The sequence below is a fragment of the Macaca fascicularis genome, chromosome 4 (assembly GCF_037993035.2).
Source record: "Macaca fascicularis isolate 582-1 chromosome 4, T2T-MFA8v1.1".
Lineage (NCBI taxonomy): Eukaryota > Metazoa > Chordata > Mammalia > Primates > Cercopithecidae > Macaca > Macaca fascicularis.
In genome coordinates this window covers 154,618,881-154,637,408 of record NC_088378.1, presented here as the reverse complement: position 1 = coordinate 154,637,408, position 18,528 = coordinate 154,618,881, and the positions used below count along the sequence as shown (strand labels likewise).

Genomic DNA, 18,528 nt, shown 5'->3' with positions numbered 1-18,528 from the left:
ACTCTCTTCTTTGAACACATCCACCTGCTTCTTTCCAGAACCTAAGCCTCAGAACTGAGTCCTAAGTGAGAACAGAGGCTCCGGGCATGCTCGGTAACCAAAGCCAGGGTGTAATTAACCGCTCTTGCCCTGACGCAGGGCCCTTACAGGTGGCAGGTAGCAGCGCTGCTGGGAAGAGACTTGCTCTGTCTTGTGCAGCTGAACATCTGCTTTCTGAGGCCAATCTAACGTCCTGGCGACCCAAGTTTATAAAGTGGGGATGTCTGCATTCTCAAAACAATAAAGCGGAAGGAATTATTTTGGGAAAATTAAAATGCCTGGCAGGAGATTCTCAGAGTTCAACCTAAACACGAATATCAAGTGTTAAATAATGCTGTGGTTAAGACAAAAAAGAGGACGGAGCCAGGGAATGAATATACATGGTGCCCTACTTTGAACCTCATTGGGCAGATCAAAGATTTTAAAAGGGTTTTCTGAAGTTGCCCAGCGCCTGGAATTTCAAGGACCGCATTCGCTGCCTCCTTCCTAAAGAGGGTGCGTTTCTGGGGGAGGTGAGTGCGCGCGCGCCGGGGGAGGGCCGGCCGCGGAGAGGGGCCAAGGCTCTCTGGAATCAGCAGCCAGGGAGAGGCTCTGCGGGCGCCCGCGGGGCGGAGGGCCGCCGGGGCGAGGGTCGGAGGAGGGGTCCGAGACGCGCCAAAGGGTTGGTAGTTAGGCGACCTGAATGCCTTTGATACCTGAAGCCGCAACCTGCAGAAGCTGATAGCGGACCCCGAGCGTGCGCGCGCCCTAGCGGGAGCCCTGCGCCTTCCGGGGTCTCCCTTTCCTTACTCGGACCTCGGGCGCAAGGTAAGGAGGGGCGCAGGGTGCAGCGCTCGCCCTCGAGCTGCTTGGAGCCTCTGCGAGGGGCCAGTTCGGCCTCCCCCAGGCTGTCACCGCCTCGCCGCCTTCTCCCTCCCTTTCCTCGTCTCCAGGTCCCCTCCGCGCAGAGCTGAAGCCCCGGCCGGCGGCCCACTGGGGCTCAGACCCTCCGGCCATCTGCGTTTCCACTCCACCGTCCGCCGGACCCCCGCTTCCTCTCCACGCTCTACTCCCCACTTTCTTCCCCGCCCCCGGGAAGCTCCCGAAACCCGCACCCCCGGCTCTGAGGTCAGGGCTGGCAGGAGTAATCCACCCTCTCCAGGTGTGTGGCGCAAACACGGACGCAAAGATTTCCCCTAGGGTCTGTAACAATTTCCAGGCTGAAAGGTCAGAACTCCTTCTCCTTCCAGAACATACCTTCCCCCCGGACCCCCCCCTTCCTTTACTATCCTAACTTTGGGAGGAATATTGACTCTTGATCAAAGTAAATGCACTGTCGTACCTTTCGTATTGGTACAGGCTGAAGTGGTTGGTTTTTTTTTCCCCCTTAAGTATTATGATAAGTGTACAAGATTTTCAGGGTGACTGCGGTGCTAGAACTTTATAACAAAGCAAAAGCGCTTAGGCGCCAGGGAAAAAAGCTGGACCCCACCCTGAAATCCCGATTCAGAAATCTGGTGTGTGTGTGCGTGTGCGTGCATGCATGCGTGTGTGTGTGTGTTAAGGCTTGAGTATATTTAAAAAGCACCTCAGGTGATTATGATGCCCGCCCCTGCAACATACCCTCAAAGTATCTGTAAGGTCCGCAAAGAAGAGAGAGGGGCCACCCACTGTGGCTAAGCATCACTTGGGTCTATTAGTGTGAATTGAGAATAAAAACAGAGTGAAAGGGGTGAAAACCAGTTCCCCTCAAGTTGATTAATGGGATTGGTGCAGTATCATTGGATCTGACAAGGTAATTTTTAAAATTTTGTTTTTATTTTTTGAGACAGAGTCTTGCTCTGTCGCTCAGGCTGGAGTGCTGTGGCCCGATCTCCGCTCACTGCGACCTCCGCCTCCAGGGTTCAAGCAATTCTCCTGCCTCAGCCTCCCAAGTAGCTGGGATTGCAGGTATACACCACCATGCCCGGCTAATTTTTGTATTTTCAGTAGAGACGGGGGTTTCACCATGTTGGCCAGGCTGGTCTCCAACTCCTGACCTCAAGTGATCCGCTCGCCTCGGCCTCCCGAAGTGCTGGGATTACAGGAGTGAGCCACCGTGCCTTGCCCAAGACAGCAATTTTGGAAAGGGAGAGTTAACATTCATTTGAAACTCTGATATAACATTGGGGGAAATGCAGACTTCTAGGAGACCTGGTTAAACAGCTTTTAAATATCAATTTTTAAAATGTAAGAATTCTTTCACAAGTACTCTGGCATTTAGAAAGGGTTGAGGCCCATTCTCCAGAGAATCAGAAAATCTTCCTTCACTGCTCCCTTGACTTTTTGTCAATGATGGAATGCAGCCCGTTGACATTTTTACATTTTTCTTACTTTAAGGCTAAAGACCCAAATGGACTATTATCTCTAGGAACTAGAAGGAAGAGTGATCATATTAATTTAGATCCTGTTTTCACTCCTAATTATTTGAACGAAGTTATTCTATCCTGAATTGAGTAAGAGTCTGTAAATTATATCATATTTACAGAAATACGAAATGTTTCTCCATCTTGAACTTTGTCATAGATGCATGTCTGCTACTTTTCATATATTCGTATATGTACCTGAACCATTGTAAGTACTTATCCAACTACCAGAAGATAACTACCAGGGAAAATAAACATTTTTATTTTCTGTCTTTTGAAAATTGAGGTGAAGTACCAATTTTTAAAAGTACCCTAAAGTAGTTATAACATTAAAACTTACATTTCTTTTTATGAAACCAGATGCCTGTTATGAAATAGGGATGATATTCCATACCCACTTTCAAGGATATTAAGGGCAAGCAGGAGGCTGTCTGTAAAGCATTTTGAACTTTTAAGAAAAGAATCACTGTCTAGAGATTGAGCCAATGTGATTGTTTTCCTGGCAAACTTTTTCTCCTTTCTAAAATTAACTTTCCCCCAGGAAAAATAGTGCAGATGCGCATGATTCAGTCAACCAAGTCCAGAAAATACTGTCTGAATTTTAAAAGTGACCTTAATTCATCCCTATAGATCTAAGGTTTGCAACCTATGCCACAAAATATGCAGAAATATTCCTTGCTTGCTGACCTTTGCAAAGTGTTAGCTTAATAAGGGTAGTTATGGACAGAGCACAGTATACAATTTATTGGTTTAGGCAAAACTATCAACATTATTTTCCTAAGGTTTTTGTGTATGTGTGTACACTGGTTCTGGGACTTCCATAAATATATATGTCGCATATGTTTTTAATAGGAACAAAAACCCACAATATTTTTTATCTGTGGCAGAACACTGTAAGCATTAGGTTTTGATTACTTTTTGATGGCAATTTTAAAATGACAGAACTGAGAGCTTCAAGGAAATAATTTCATAAAGATCTGTTTGGAACAAGAAGTCCTTTTTGAAAAAAAGATGTTTGAAGCCCGAAGTCTGTGTGCTTAGCTTCCATAGAACGGTCTTTTGTGAGTGAGTAAGGGTAGTAGATCCAGTTCTGGCAACCTCAGATGATGGATGATTAGACCCTGCGACTCTTCTCCAGACCTTTAATTTGGTCTGTAACTTGATGCTTCACTGACCCTACACTATCTCAGAGGAATTGTTGGCACTCTGAATTGAATTTTTTCCCCTCCCATCAGTTAGAACATGTTTGCATAGGTTGCAGAATGCAGTTACATTTTTAGCTCAGTATTCTAAGAAATAACTTTGACCATGAAGAGTGTAGCCTTAGTGCAGCCTACACCACAAATTGCCTTATTTCATTGAGCTATGATAATGTACTAATGATTCAGCTATGTAGAAATAATAGTGTTATAGAGTATTAAAATTAGAAGTCACTTTAAAAGTCATCTAGATTTTAATCATTTCTTTATATAGAGAATACCGAAGTGCTTATAAGTATAATCCAAACTGAGAATAGACATTACATTTTATATTCTTTCCAATTCTTGTAGTAATGAGAATTTTGTTCATTTGAAATGAATTTATATATGAGTTTAATAATGTAGCAGTGACAGCAAAGTGGTTACAAATCTCAGCTAGATTTTCAACAAAACTCAGAGTGTGGCATTAGGCTGGGAGCAGTGGCTCACGACTGTAATCCCAGCACTTTGGGAGGCTGAGGCAGGAGAATCGCTTGAGCCTGGGAGTTAGAGACTAGCCTGGGAAAGATGGCAAGACCTGTGTCTACAATTAATTAAACAAAAAATTACAAAAAATGTGGCATTAAAGGCACTGTAAGTCATTTACAAAGGCAGTGAACTACTCTATACCAGCATCCTAGGTTTTTCATTATCTTGAATGGGACTTCTTCAACAGACTGACACAAGAAAAGAGTAGTACACGAAGAGAGGTGAGTGTAGAGGAGGAAGGAGTAAGGTCATGGGTGTGTGAAGAGCATGACTTAGTAAATCAGCAAATCATTCAGGAATGGTTAGCCTTCACACCCTAGCCCAGAGATTTTCATCTGAACTAATGGAAACTATCACTGGAGGTTCTAGCTCTCAAAATTCTATTTCCTTTCCTTCTTCTTCTTTTTTTTTTTTTTGAGACAGGGTCTTGCTCTGTCACCCAGACTAGAGTGCAGTGATGCAATTTAGGTTCACTGCAGCCTTGACCTCCTGGGCTCAAGCAATCCTCCCACTTTAGCCTCCTGAATAGCTGGTACCACAAGCATGTGTCACCATGGCTGGCTATTTTTTTTAAATTTTTTTTTTTATTTTTTGTAGAGACTGGGTTTTGCCATTTTGGCTGGGAGCAAACATGATTCAGCCAACCAAGTCCAGGCTGGTTCAGGCTCCCAGGCTGGTCTCAAACCCCTGAGTTCAAGCAATCCACCTGCCTTGGCCTCCCAAAGTACTGGGATTATAGGCGTGAGCCACTGTGCCCAGCCTCAAAACCTTAGTTAATTAAAGGTTGCCTCGGAAGTAGTAGTAGTAGTTTTTGTTGTTGTTGTTGTTCTTTTCTTCTTCTTTCTCCTTCTTCTCATTGTTCTTCATTCTTCTTCTTCCTCGTCTTCCTTGTCTTCCTCCTCTCCCTTCTCTTCCTCTTCTTCCTCCTCTTCCTCTTCTTCCTCTTTCTCCTTCCTCCTTTCTTCTTCTTCTTTCTTCTTCTTTTTATGTGAGAGACAGGGTCTTGCTCTGTTACCCAGACTGGAGTGCAGTGGCACAATCACAGTTCACTGCAGCCTCGAACTCCTGGGCTCAGGCAATCCTCCCACCTTGGCCTCCCAAAGTGCTGGGATTACAGGCACAACCCACCACACCTGGTCTGGAAGTCCTACTTCTTGATGCTTTTATCTTTCAAGATCATCCGTCTTGAAGATCTACTCTCACTAGTTATAAAATAATTTGTACTTATATACAGACATTGAAAGGATTGAATTCAATCTTGAGAGACCATTTAGAGAGGTATTCTTGCTAGTACCACAATCTGCTACCATTTATTGAGGTACTTTACCTACATTAAGAAAATATCTTCAGAGACCTAAGAAGTAGCGATTATTATTCCCTTTATACAGATCTGTGATTCAGAGAAGGGAACATCTTGATCAAGGATGCATACCCTTCTAACATGCCACATTGCTCCCCTAATAGGTACAAGCTGTAGAGTCAGTCTATAGATGATGATATGCTCATTTTAAGATATGTGAGCTATTTCTTGATTCTGAAAAGACTTTGCAAAGTCTTCATATGTTTTAAAATTTCCGTTTAGGTGTATTTAACATGTGAAACTCAGTAGTCTTGTATCGATTTAATGATTAAAGACAACTACTACATTTAAAATATGTGTTCCATAATTATTATAATATTGTAGAAGATACCACCTAATCAGACCTTTTTTTTCTTAGCTGTCTAACCTCATTTCCTCCTGTTCTATCCCTCATTCACTCAGTTCCAGCAGGAATGACCTCTTCGATGTGCCAATCACATGTCCGCTTTAGGGCCTTTCTCTAATTTTCCCCCCTGCCTGGAACATTGTTTCCCCAGATATGCACTTGACAAGTTTCCTCACTTTCTTGTCTTCACTCACTTCGCACCTTCTCAATGAGGTCAACATCATCACCCTATTTCATACTGCAACCCAACCCCACTACTGTTCCTACCAAGGTCAGAGACTCCTGACGTCATCTCTACTAGACTCTTTATTTTTTCTTCCATAGCACCTATCACCTTACAGCATATATACAACATATATACACACATATACAACATATATGTATATATCACCTTACAACATACAACATATATGTAATATATGATATATAGTTATATATAATATATAACATAGCATATAATGTTATATATAACATGATGTATAACATATATAACATATATGATATATAGTTATATGACACACAACATATGTGATATATAGTTATATATAATGTTATATATAACAGAAGTTATTTATAACATATATGTTATGTAATAATGTATATGTTGTATGTTGTAAGGTGAGATAGGTGCTATGGAAGAAAATATATATATTATATATAATATATATATTTTTGAGATACAGTCTCTCTGTTGCTCAGGCTGGAGTATAACGGCATACAGTGGAGTACAGTGGTGCAATCTTGGCTCACTGCAACCTCTGCAGTGGGTTTGGTGCAGGTGATTCTCCTGGCTCAGCCTCCCGGGTAGCTGGGATTTACAGGCATGCACCACCATGCCCAGCTAATTTTTGTATTTTTAGTAGAGATGGGGTTTTGCCATGTTGGCCAGGCTGGTCTTGAACTCCCTGCTGCAAGTGATCTTCCCAGCTGAGCCTCCCAAAGTGCTGGGATTACAGGCATGAGCCGCCATGCCCAGCTGACATACAACATATTTTCTACTTATTTATTTTTTATTGTGTGACTCCCACTGCTAAAATACAAGTCCCAACTAGGGCAGAGATCTTGGTCTGTTATGTTTGGTGATATATCCCAAAGGCCTAGAAAAGCACTTGACACATTTAGGGAATACTTGTGGAATAGTTTAGTTTGGTTTGATCCTTCCAGATGTTTCTCCATGAATTTCCATACATATACACAATCCTAGAAAAATAATAATAGCAAAAGGGTGTGTTTTTATATCTCATACATGAACTTCAAGACAATTCAGGTGTTACCTCCTACCAACCTGTTCTCAAAATTTCCCTTAATCACAGCACTTAGCTCACTGTATTGTCATTGTCTAATTACTTGTCCATCTCCCTCATTAGACTGTGAGCTCCTTGAGAGTAGAAAGCATGGTTTTTTTTTTTTTCATTTCTGCATCCCCAGGGATGGCTCATAGTAGGACATAATAAATGTTGAATGGTTAAAAAATTAAAAATGTGTTCCAAAGCAAAATGAATCCATAATAATCAAGATGTCTTTAAACACCCATTTTAAAAAGTAATTTCATACACTTTTGGTGATTTACAAGACATCTATAATATGACAAATTTGCACACTCTCAATTGCATTTTTTTTTTTTGAGACAGAGTCTTGCTCTGTCACCCAGGTTGTAGTGCAGTGGCGCGATCTCAGCTCACTGCAACCTCTACCTCCTGGGTTTAAGCCATTCTCCTGCCTCAGCCTCTGGAGTAGTTGGGACTGCAGGCGCATACCACCACACCCGGCTAATTTTTGAATTTTTAGTAGAGGTGGGGTTTCGCCTTATTGGCTTGGCTGGTCTCAAACTCCTGATCTCAAGTGATCTGCCCACCTTGGCCTCCCAAAGTCCTGGAATTATAGACATGAGCCACTGCACCCAGCCTCCATTGCACTTTGCAAGTGATTCTTTACTGCACAATAACTTTTTATTCGAGGCTTTTTAGGAGTTCTATCTTTTAGTGTCGTCATCCTGTCAGAGCAGTTCTAAATTAAAATGTGTACTACTTTATTAGAATTTACTTTATGTCTCCTTTATGTTATAATTAGGATGTTGCATTGTTTTGTTTTTAAAGTATGTATGTATTTGGCTATATTTTCTATGAATTTCACTTCAAGATAAAAAAGGGGTAGCTCACAAAATATTTGTTTTAAAAATGAACGTTAGTCTGGTAGGTTCGAGAATCATTGTTCTATACGAAATATTTCTTAATCTGAGACAAATCTAACAATTTAGTAGTAGTACAAACTTTACCTTCAGTTCCATGAATTTACACTTTTTTTTTTTTTTGAGATGGAGTTTAGTTCTTGTTGCCCAGGCTAGAGTGCAACGGTGCAGTCTCGGCTTACTGCAACCTCTGCCTCCCAGGTTCAAGCGATTGTCCTGCCTCAGACTCCCAAGTAGCCAGGATTACAGGTGCCATGCTTGGCTAATTTTGTTGTGTTTTTAGTAGAGTCAGGGTTTTACCATGTTGTCCAGGCTGGTCTTGAACTCCTGACCTCAGGTAATCAGCCCACCTCGGCCTCCCGAAGTGCTGGGATTACAGGCTCGGCCAGAATTTATACATTTTAATCTGCTTCTTTTGGCCTTTGTTATTTATTGGGCTTGGTTAATATTAAACTTTTACATGAAGAGGTGAACAGTTGCCTCATTACAATGGAATCTTACCGCTTCTACCCTAGGAGAAAGTCTTGCACCTGGAGAAGGCTCTCTTTCTCTTTCACTACGTTCTTCCAATGCATTTGTTTCCGTATCCCCAAAGGCAAAGGCTATTCTCTGATTAGGAGGTTCATGGAAAACCTTTGTAAACACTTTGAAAGGCCCTACTTTGGGCCTAGTACATAAAGCAATTGGCCCTCAGCCATTCTCTTGGCAGGGCTCAGCTTCCTGGTCTGCAGCTTGGGAAGGTTGACAGAATGTTTGCCCTTTCCCACCTTTGCCCCCTTTTTTGGAGAATGTGTAATTAGTGTCTCATGAAATCTTGCTTTAAATTTTCAAGGTAGCCGGGTATGGTGGCTCGTGCCTATAATCCCGCCACTTAGAGAGGCAGAGGCGGGAGGATCACTTGAGCCGAGGAGTTTGAGACTAGCCTGGGCAACATAGCAAGACCTTGCTTTTCACACACACACACACACACACACACACACACACACACACACACACCAGAAAAAAGTCAAGCAACTGCTTGTAACAATACTTTCCCATATAATATTTAATTAGTCATGACATTTTTTTCTTTTAAAAGTCATACTCTCAGCCGGACGCAGTGTCTCATACCTGTAATCCCAGCACTTTGGGAGGCCGAGGTGGGTGGATCATGAGGTCAGGAGTTCAAGACCAGGCTGGCCAACATAGTGGAACCCCGCCTCTACTAAAAATACAAAAATTAGCCAGGCATGGTGGCAATTGGGAGGCTACTTGGGAGGCTGTAATCTCAGCTACTTGGGAGGCTGAGGCAGGAGAATCACTTTAACCTGGGAGGTGGAGGTTGCAGTGAGCCGGGATAAGGCCACTACACTCCAGCCTGGGCAACAGAGAGGGCAACTCTGTCTCAGGAAAAAAAAAAAAAAAAAAGTCATATTCTTCATTAGCATACTTTATCATTGTTTAAATATTTTCTGGGAAACCATGTGAGTAGAAAGAGGTAAGAGTATTTGGAGAGTATTACACTTAAAATTGTTTTTATATAAATTTAAATTTATAAATAGGCTTATGGGCCAGACACAGTGTCTCACACCTGTAATTTCAGTACTATGGGAGGCCGAGGTGGGAGGATCGCTTGAGCTCAGGAGTTCGAGACTGACTTGGGCAACATAGTGAGACCTTGTATCTACAAAATTAAAAAAAATTGATGTGGGCCTGGTGGCTTATGCCTGTAATTCTGGCACATTGGGAGGCGGACGTGGGCAGATCACTTGAGGCCAGGAGTTTGAGAACAGCCTGGCCAACATGGTGAAACCCTGTCTCTACTAAAAATACAAATAAATAAATAAATAAATAAATAAATAAATAAATAAGCTGGGTATGATGGCACATGCCTGTAATCCCAGCTACTCAGGAGTCTGAGGCACGAGAGTCGCTTGAACCTGGGAGGCGATAGTTGCAGTGAGCCGAGATCACACCACTGCACTCCATCTTGGGCAACAGAGTGAGACCCTGTTTGAAAAAAATAAAAAAATAAAAAAGAAATAAATAAATAATTAGGTGTGGTGGTGCACGCCTGTAGTCCCAGCTACTCGGGAGGCTGAGGCAGGGAGATTGCTTGAGCCAGGGAAGTTGAGGCTGCAGTAAGCTGTGATCGTGCCACTACACTCCAGCCTGGGCGATAGAGGAAGACCCTGTCTCTAAATAAATAAATAGGCTTATGAAAAAGGTTAAGGAGCATTTCAGGCAATTACCTTATTTTACATTTTTGGTTGGGAAAATAGAGGACTTTAAAGATGAATATCAAAACTACCTCCAAACCTACCATCCAGAGATAACCACATTTAACAATTTGGTTTTACTTTCACAGTTATTTACTACAGTAATGTGTGTGAGTATATATGTGTACTAATTTTGTTGTTACAGAATTGACACGTTTTTCTATGCATTCTGCTTTTTGACCTACTTGGAAAGAATTTAACAATATATCCTAAAAATTGCCTGTGCTATTGAGACTGTTTCTTTTGTTATCTGGATAATACTATTATATTTGCTCACTTTCCCCGTGATAGTTTGGAAGGTAGTTCTCATATTTTAAATATCCACTACTGCTGCCTTTTGGGTTTTTGTTCGTGTTTGTGTATATACATGTTAATGTTTTTGTTTGTGTGCGTGCGTGTGTGTGTGTATATATATATGCACATGTATATGCATGTTTTCCCTAATCAATGCCAGGAGAAAATGGTATTTATTAACTTTATTTCTGCAAGATGGGAAAGTCGGCACATTTACTACCTCTCTTTCTCCAGCTCCCACGTTTCCTAGTTTTTTGTTGATACAATCTAGAATTATTTAAATCAATTATTATCATTATTAATGAATGCTAAAGTCATATTTTCTTTTTGTATTAGGTTATTTCTTGCTTCTGGCTTTATTATTATTTTAAAACTTTGCAAAATTGACGAATAATTGTAGATATTCATGCGGTACATAGTGCCGTTGTGATACATATAATTTATAGTGATCAGATCACAGTAGTTAGCATATCCGTCATCTCAAACATTTATCATTTCTTTGTGTCGGGAACATTCGGTATCTTCCTTCTAGCTATTTGAAACTATATAAGTTCAATATCTTCCTTCTAGCTATTTGAAACTATGTACTATTATTAACTACAGCCATCCTACAGTGGTATAGAACACTAGAACTTAGTCCTCTTTCTTAGCTGTAATTTTGTTCTGGTGAGCCCAGATCATGCCAGTGCACTCCAATCTGGGTGACAGAGTAAGACTCTGTTTCAAAAAAAAAAAAAAGAAAAGAAAAGAAATGCATTCTGATTTGCTTTACCACTTCAGGGAGAAGGGAGAGAGCAAGACACGATATTAGAGAAGGGAATTTGGACTTTACAAAATTTTCTTTACTATAAAATATCTGAATTTCATTGAAATATAAGCCTTTTGTTTGTTTCAGTCTGCAAATGTTTATACATTATTTTATCCTTAAAATAATTGCTTTAGAGTCAAATAATCATAACCTCTGGATTCAGAAGGTTGTGGACTGAATACTTCCTTAATGATGGAACTTCTTGCAGATTACTTGAGTTTTCTTAGCCTCATTTCCTTCACCTGGAAAGCAGCGTTTGAACTCCGGGAAAAGGTAACATTTACCTCATAGAGCTGTAAATATTGTGGGAGATAATTATATAGGAATTGTCAGAACTCAGACTGATGATAATAGCCATGCCCAGATAGCCCAGAAGGCGTGTGAAGCAGAGAGACCTTCAACAATGGAACCCTGAGGACATAGAGGAGAAGTCAACAGGAGGGTAAGAAGGAGTAGCCAGAGGGTAGAAGGAAGACCATAAGAGAGTGAAGTTGGGGAATTAAATGGAATATAGACATTTAAGATGAAAAGAATAGTCATTAGTGTCATGTGTTATGACAAAGAAATTTCCAGTAGCTTTGGCAATTAGGAGCTTAGTGTGAGCTCAGCCACAGGCAGTTTCAGTGGAGATATGCAGGTAGAAGGAAGACTGTAGTTGGACTGATTAATGAGGTTAAGGAAGCAAGGAAAGTGTAAACAGCCAATAAAAAAAAATATGTTTCTCCCTTAGAAGAAAGGGAAAAGATAGAGAAAGGAGAGAGATGGGTCAGTAGCTAGACAGATACTTAAGATTGGGAAACTGGATTTAGATTTGAAGGAATAGCAAAATTAAAAAAAAAATGTAAGGACTGAAAGTTTGCCATATTTAAATTTTTTCAAGTGAGGATATTAAAAATACTACTATCTAGGCTGGGCACAGTGGCTCACGCCTGTAATCATAGCACTTTTGGAGGCTGAGGCAGGCTGATAGCTTGAGCCCAGGAGTTTGAGACCAGGCTGGGCAACATAGTGAAAACCTGTCTCTACAAAAGATATAAAAATTAACCAGGTGTGGTGGCATGCACCTGTAGTCCCAGCTTCTTGGGAGGCTGAGGGAGGAGGATTGCTTGAGCCCAGGAGGTTGAGGCTGCAATGAGCCATGATCATGGTACTACACTGCTGCCTGGGCAACAGAATGAGACCCTGTCTCAAAATAAATGAATAAATAAATAAATAAAATTACTACCTAATATTATTTCAGAAAAGAAGGAAAATACTAACATTTAAAAATTGAATAACCTAACTTTGTGAGAAAGTTAGTATCTCAGTGAAGATTTTCTTTTCCTGCTTAAGAGTGTCTTTTTCCCCCTGGTTGAAGGTTCCATCTCTCCTTTTATAGGAATTTGGCTTCATCAATTGTCTTCTCTCAGATACTTTTAACCTCTTCTTCTCTATTGACTCTTTTCTATTAGCAAAGAAGCATAGTCTACTCACCTGTCTTAAAAAAAAAAGCACAGGTCAGCTGGGCGCAGTGGCTCATGCCTGTAATCCTAGCACTTTGGGAGGCTGAGGAGAGTGGATTACCTGAGGTCAGGAGTTCGAGACCAGCTTGACCAATATGATGAAACCCCGTCTCTACTGAAAATACAAAAATTAGCCGGGCGTGGTGGTGTGCACCTGTAGTCCCAACGACTCGGGAGGCTGAGACAGGAAAATGGCCTAAACCCGGGAGGTGGAGGTTGCAGCGAGCTGAGATCGCACTACTGCACACCAGCCTGGGTGACAAAGCGAGACTCAGTCTCAAAAGAAAAAAAAAGCACAGGTCAAAGTTAGTGAGAACCTAAATGAAAGTAGTGGCAGAGGGGATGGGAGGAGGGGCTAGATGGGACAGATGGTATATAAATAGTGTGAATGGGACTTGATGACTGATTGAATACGGCAGGTGAGAGACAGACGGAGGAATCTAAAATAAATCCTAGAGACCTGGTTTGGGTGATTATGGTACACGGTGCAGTCATAGAAAAGGATAAGCAGGGCTGGGAGAATGAAAACCTGTAACTTCAGTCCAGTGTGCCGTAGGGTGTGTAGGTCAGGAACTCTGACTCTGCCTTTGAGTCCTGCTCCTGTATCCTCTAAGCCCCCATTCCACCTCAACACCCATTGTCATGACTCCTTTTTATAGCTGGCCCTTAAGCCCTCATTTCTGGGGTTATTTAACTATTGGGAGTTCAAACCCTGCTTCCTAGGGTTTGTGTGCCAACAGAATGCATTTTTTTTAAACTAAAAACAAATAAAAATGAACTAGTTGATAGAAATATGAGTACTCATGTAAACACAGGATGTTAAAATGGAACCGTTTTAGTTTCCGTGTTAGCTGTGGCCTAAGACAATAGAGGCCACATTCCAAAGTCAGGTAAGAACACAAAGCAGGTGGAAAAGGAAGCACAAGAGAACAGGTCAGCATTGTCCTCCAACCAGGTTAGCTCACTGACCACATCTGGCCAATGAAACAAGTAGGAGAGGCCAAGAAGATAAAGACTAGAAGATGATTTTTAGAGAGTTGATGATGGGTTTGAGTCCCTCCCTCCTGGCCACCATGGGAGAGGGGTGTAAGGTCCTTGCCCCTTCAACCCACATCTAGAGATAGCGGTTTTATACAGACCTTTTGGAGTATTTAATGTGCATCCCGCCCCACAAGGAATGAAAGGCATAGTGGACCAGTTTGCATGCCTGAGAAATCTAAAGAACAAGAGACCTGCTGGCCAGCTCCTCTGATGGTGGAGCCAAAGAGATGTAGCACATCGTCTCATAGTTTGATAGAGCACAGAGTGCAGAGATGGTTTTCCAGAGACCAAAGGTAGACCACACAGGTCACTGAGGGGGCCTGGGGTCATCTCAAATCATGTGTAAGCATGCCTCCTGGACCCCAGCAAGAAAGAGCCATAAGTAACCATCTGCAGAAAGCAATCTGCAGGTGAAATATCTCTAGTGATGAGGGTGGGCTGGGAGCGTCTCTACTTCCCAACTTCACATCCCCACCACTACCATCCCACCTGGGGCTCAAGAGAAGTAAGCTTTAAATGCCCACCAAGCCTGTAGATCACCAGCCTTAGGTCACTGAATTGTCTTAATCAAGGAAGAACGTTCCTTCTGCCTCTTCCTCCCCCCACCGCTTCCCCAGAATGAGGGATTAGTATCAGAAACTGAGGTTGCCTAAATTAGCAATCTAGCTAAGGAGAATAGAATCTTTCCATGTCTACCTTTCCCAGTACAAGTGGCTAGTGTTCATTCAGCAGGCCACAGCTGAAGGAGAAAGGTTTAACTTCACATCAAGTTGGAAGAGTTGGAGTGCTGTATTAGATTGGACACATCGATTACAAAACTGGGATTGATTCTCCAGACTTGGGTGACTTGAAGTATCTTTATTATTTAAGAATAATTAGAAAAGTCATGGCAGCCTGGCTGCAGTGGCTCGCGCCTCTAATCCCAGCACTTCAGTAGGCCAAGGCAGGTGGACCGCTTTAGCCTTTAACTCCTGGGTTCAAGGAATCTGCCCACCTCAGCCTCCCAGAGTGTTGGGATTACAGGCGTGAGCCACTGCACACTGCCCAGATCTTCTTTACTCAGATTTACTCAAACTTCAGATGTTAATCGTTAATCTCTCTCTCTCTTTTTTTTTTTTTTTTTTGAGACAGTCTTGCTGTCATCTAGGCTGGAGTGTAGTAGCATGATCTTGGCTTACTGCAACCTCTGCCTCCTGGGTTCAAGCGATTCTTCTGCCTTAGCTTCCCAAGTAGCTGGGATTAGACACCTGCCACCACACCTTGCTAATTTTTGTATTTTTAGTAAAGATGGAGTTTCATCATTTTGGCTAGGCTGCTCTCAAACTCCTGACCTCAAATGATCCGCCCACTGTGGCCTCCCAAAGTGCTGGGATTACAGGCGTGAGCCATCGCAGCCAGCCTCACATGATAATCTCTTCCACAAACGCCCTCACAGATATACCCAGAAATGATGTTTGACCAACTATCTGGGTATCCCATAGTCAAGTTGACACATAAGATTAATCATCACAAAGAGACAATGGAGAAAACAGATCCCTTCAGTATAATAGTCATTTATGTAAAACCATCTATAGATTTTCAGTGATACATGATTAGCAAAAGGATAGAAGAGAAGGGCAGAGATGGCTATTTTGTGAATTAAACGTATTCACAGAAATGTCAGAATAACTATTTTCACTTCTTAAAATGATGCTAGGACTATTGAAATCAATTTACATATGCATTAGGTAATTTTATTTACTGTTTTTTTTTTTTTTTTTTTTTTTTTTGAGATGGAGTTTCACTCTTGTTGCCCAGGCTGGAGTGCAATGGCGTGATCTTGGCTCACTGCAACCTCCGCCTTGTGGGTGTAAGTGATTATCCTGCCTTAGCCTCCCAAGTAGCTGAGATTACAGGTGCGTGCCACCATGCCTGGCTAATTTTTGTATTTTTAGTAGAGATGGGGTTTCACCATATTGGTCAGGATGGTCTGGAACTCCTGACCTCGTGATCCACCCGCCTCGGCCCCTCCCAAAGTGCTGGGATTATAGGTGTGAGTCACCGTGCCTGGCCTATTTACTTATTTATTTAATTTTTTTGAGACGGGGCTCTATCTAGCTTCACCATATTAATCAGGATGGACTGAAGTGGTGCTATCATGGTTCACTGCAGCCTTGAGTTCCTGGGCTCAAGCGATCTTCCTGTCTCAGCCTGCTGTGTAGCTGGGACTACAGGCACGTGCCACCATGCCTAATTTTTAAATTTTTTTTTGAGATAGGGGTCTCCCTATGTTGCCTAGATGGTCTTGAACTCCTAGGGTTAAGCAATCCTCCTGCCTTTAGTGCTGGGATTATAAGCATGAGCCAACATGCCTGGCGTACATTAGGTAATTTTATTTTAAAAAATTATTTAATAAATTATTTGTGAGACAGGGTCTCACTCTGTCACCCAGACTGGAGTGCAGTTGCATGATATTGGCTCACTGCAACCTCTGTCTTCTGGGCTCAAGCAATCCTCCCACTTCAGCCTCCCAAGTAGTTGGGACTACAGATGCACGCAACCATGCCCAGCTAATTTTTAAATTTTTAGTAGAGAAGAGGTCTCCCTATGTTGCCTAGCTGGTCTTGAACTCCTGGGCTCGAAGGATCTGCCTGCCTCGGCCTCCCAATGTGCTGGGATTACAGGTGTGAGCCACCATGCCTGGCCTACATTAGGTAATTTTTAAATGAGGTTTACAATCTGTTCCACAGCTGGGGAAATGATCTGAGATATTGCCTGTGTGTGATAAGCACATAAGACATTCTTCTCCTTCTGTTCCAGAGAATCACAGAAGCAATAAACAGCTAAGATTTATTGTTCGCCATTTGTATTCTGCCACTGGTCAATTAAAACAAAACAAAACAAATGTGTGCGTTCCTGTAAAACAATAAAGATGATGCCCATTAGCCAATAAAATGTAGAATAAACAAGAATGCTAATGCATTTCTCTTTTCAGCTTTTAGGAATTTTAAAAGGGCTTTAAATTAGCTTTTAGGTTATCTTTCCAGAATTTGCAGCGTTATTACTCAATCAAAGTCTTTTAATGGCAAAGGAGTGACAAGGGGACAATCTAAATAACATTTCTATTAATGTGTTCCTAAAAGTTGAAAATACAGCTTGAAAAACATGTGTGAGTTGCACATAAAATACCTACAATGGTGGGAAATACTTGCAATTTATTTCATAGAAGTGGAACTTTGGACTCAGAGGTAGGCTATTAGATTGGCCTGGAAGGATGGAAGAAAGGTGATGACTGGGCATGAAGACATGACTCAGCCTTCTGTGGTTCTAGTATAAAACCTTCCTGTGCCTGTACAATTCTAAGGGCAATGCCGTGTTGCCCTGGTGCGCTGCTGAATGCCTGCTATCCTTTAGTATAGTGGTAAGAGCATGAGTGCTAGAATATGCCTTAGGCATAGTCCCTGCCCTGCCCTGCCCTGCCCTTTCCTGGTGGAGTCTGGCTGTGTCCCACAGCCTGGAGTGCAGTGGCGCGATCTCGGCTCACTGCAAGCTCAGCCCCTCGGGTTCACGCCCTTCTCCTGCCTCAGCCTCCCAGTAGCTGCGACTACAGGCACCCGCCACCATGCCTGGCTAATTTTAGTATTATTATTATTATTATATTTAGTAGAGATGGGGTTTCACAGTGTTAGCCAGGATGGTCTCGATCTCCTGACCTTGTGATCCGCCTGCCTTGGCCTCTCAAAGTGCTGGGATTACAGGCATGAGCCACCGCGCACAGCAAAGCATAGTCCATTTTCTATTACTGCTTTTTCCCTGTGGTAGGCAAAATGCCAAGGTGTGGCCCAGGATTCCCATCTGCTGGTATATATGCCCTGTAAAGGAAGGGTCCCCTTGAGTGTGGGTGTGACTTGTGAAGATGATGGGTGTAAAGACATGGGATAGTGTGACTCCCATGACTACATTCCATTGTGTAAAACTCAGCCAAAGCTCACTGGAAAGAAGTTCTCCCACTGGCTTTACAGAAGCAAGTCATTTTGTTCTGTAATGAACAAATGACTTGAGAGCCATGAGACCAGGACTCTAGAGCAGCCCCTAAGTCCTGCTCTAGAATTCTGTAGCCATGAAACAACTTGTCCTAAGTCGTTTCATGGTTACAGAGAATGAATACGCCCCCTATTTTCTCTAGTTTACACTCTCTGATTTATTGTAAGTGTTACCAGAAATTCTAATTCTGTTCTTGTGCTCCTTAACTTCATATATTTCCCATTAAATGTTTCTTCCTCTGTATTGTGCCCTGGGCTTTCTTCAGCTTTATCTTTAATCTTCAGCTGGCTCTACTGATCAGTCTCTGCTTTGATAATTCAGTGTAACAAACCCCCGCAGTGACTTACAGCCGATCCTGATTTCTTGCTCACTTTGCTCATCAGTGGCTGCAGGTGGAGAGCAGTGTCTCCGCTCCAAGGTCATGTTCAGTTGACCTCGCGTACCTTCTCACTCTGAGACCCAGGCTGAAGGAAGAGCGCGGCTCCTCTCTGGGACGGAGGTTCTCATGGTGGGCAGTAGGGCTGACTGGGGCTTGAAATGCTTCCTAAATCCCCTGCT

At 42.4% G+C, this 18,528-nt stretch overlaps 1 protein-coding gene across 1 annotated transcript in view; it reads left to right on the top strand.

Moving 5' to 3' along the window:
• The first annotated feature begins 553 nt into the window (after positions 1–553).
• Positions 554–18,528, top strand: part of RNF144B (ring finger protein 144B) — a 190,059-nt gene continuing 172,084 nt past the window's right edge. The window contains exon 1 of the mRNA XM_005553941.4: positions 554–846. The gene's annotated coding sequence lies outside the window, so the exon portion shown is untranslated. The remainder of the gene's footprint in view (positions 847–18,528) is intronic.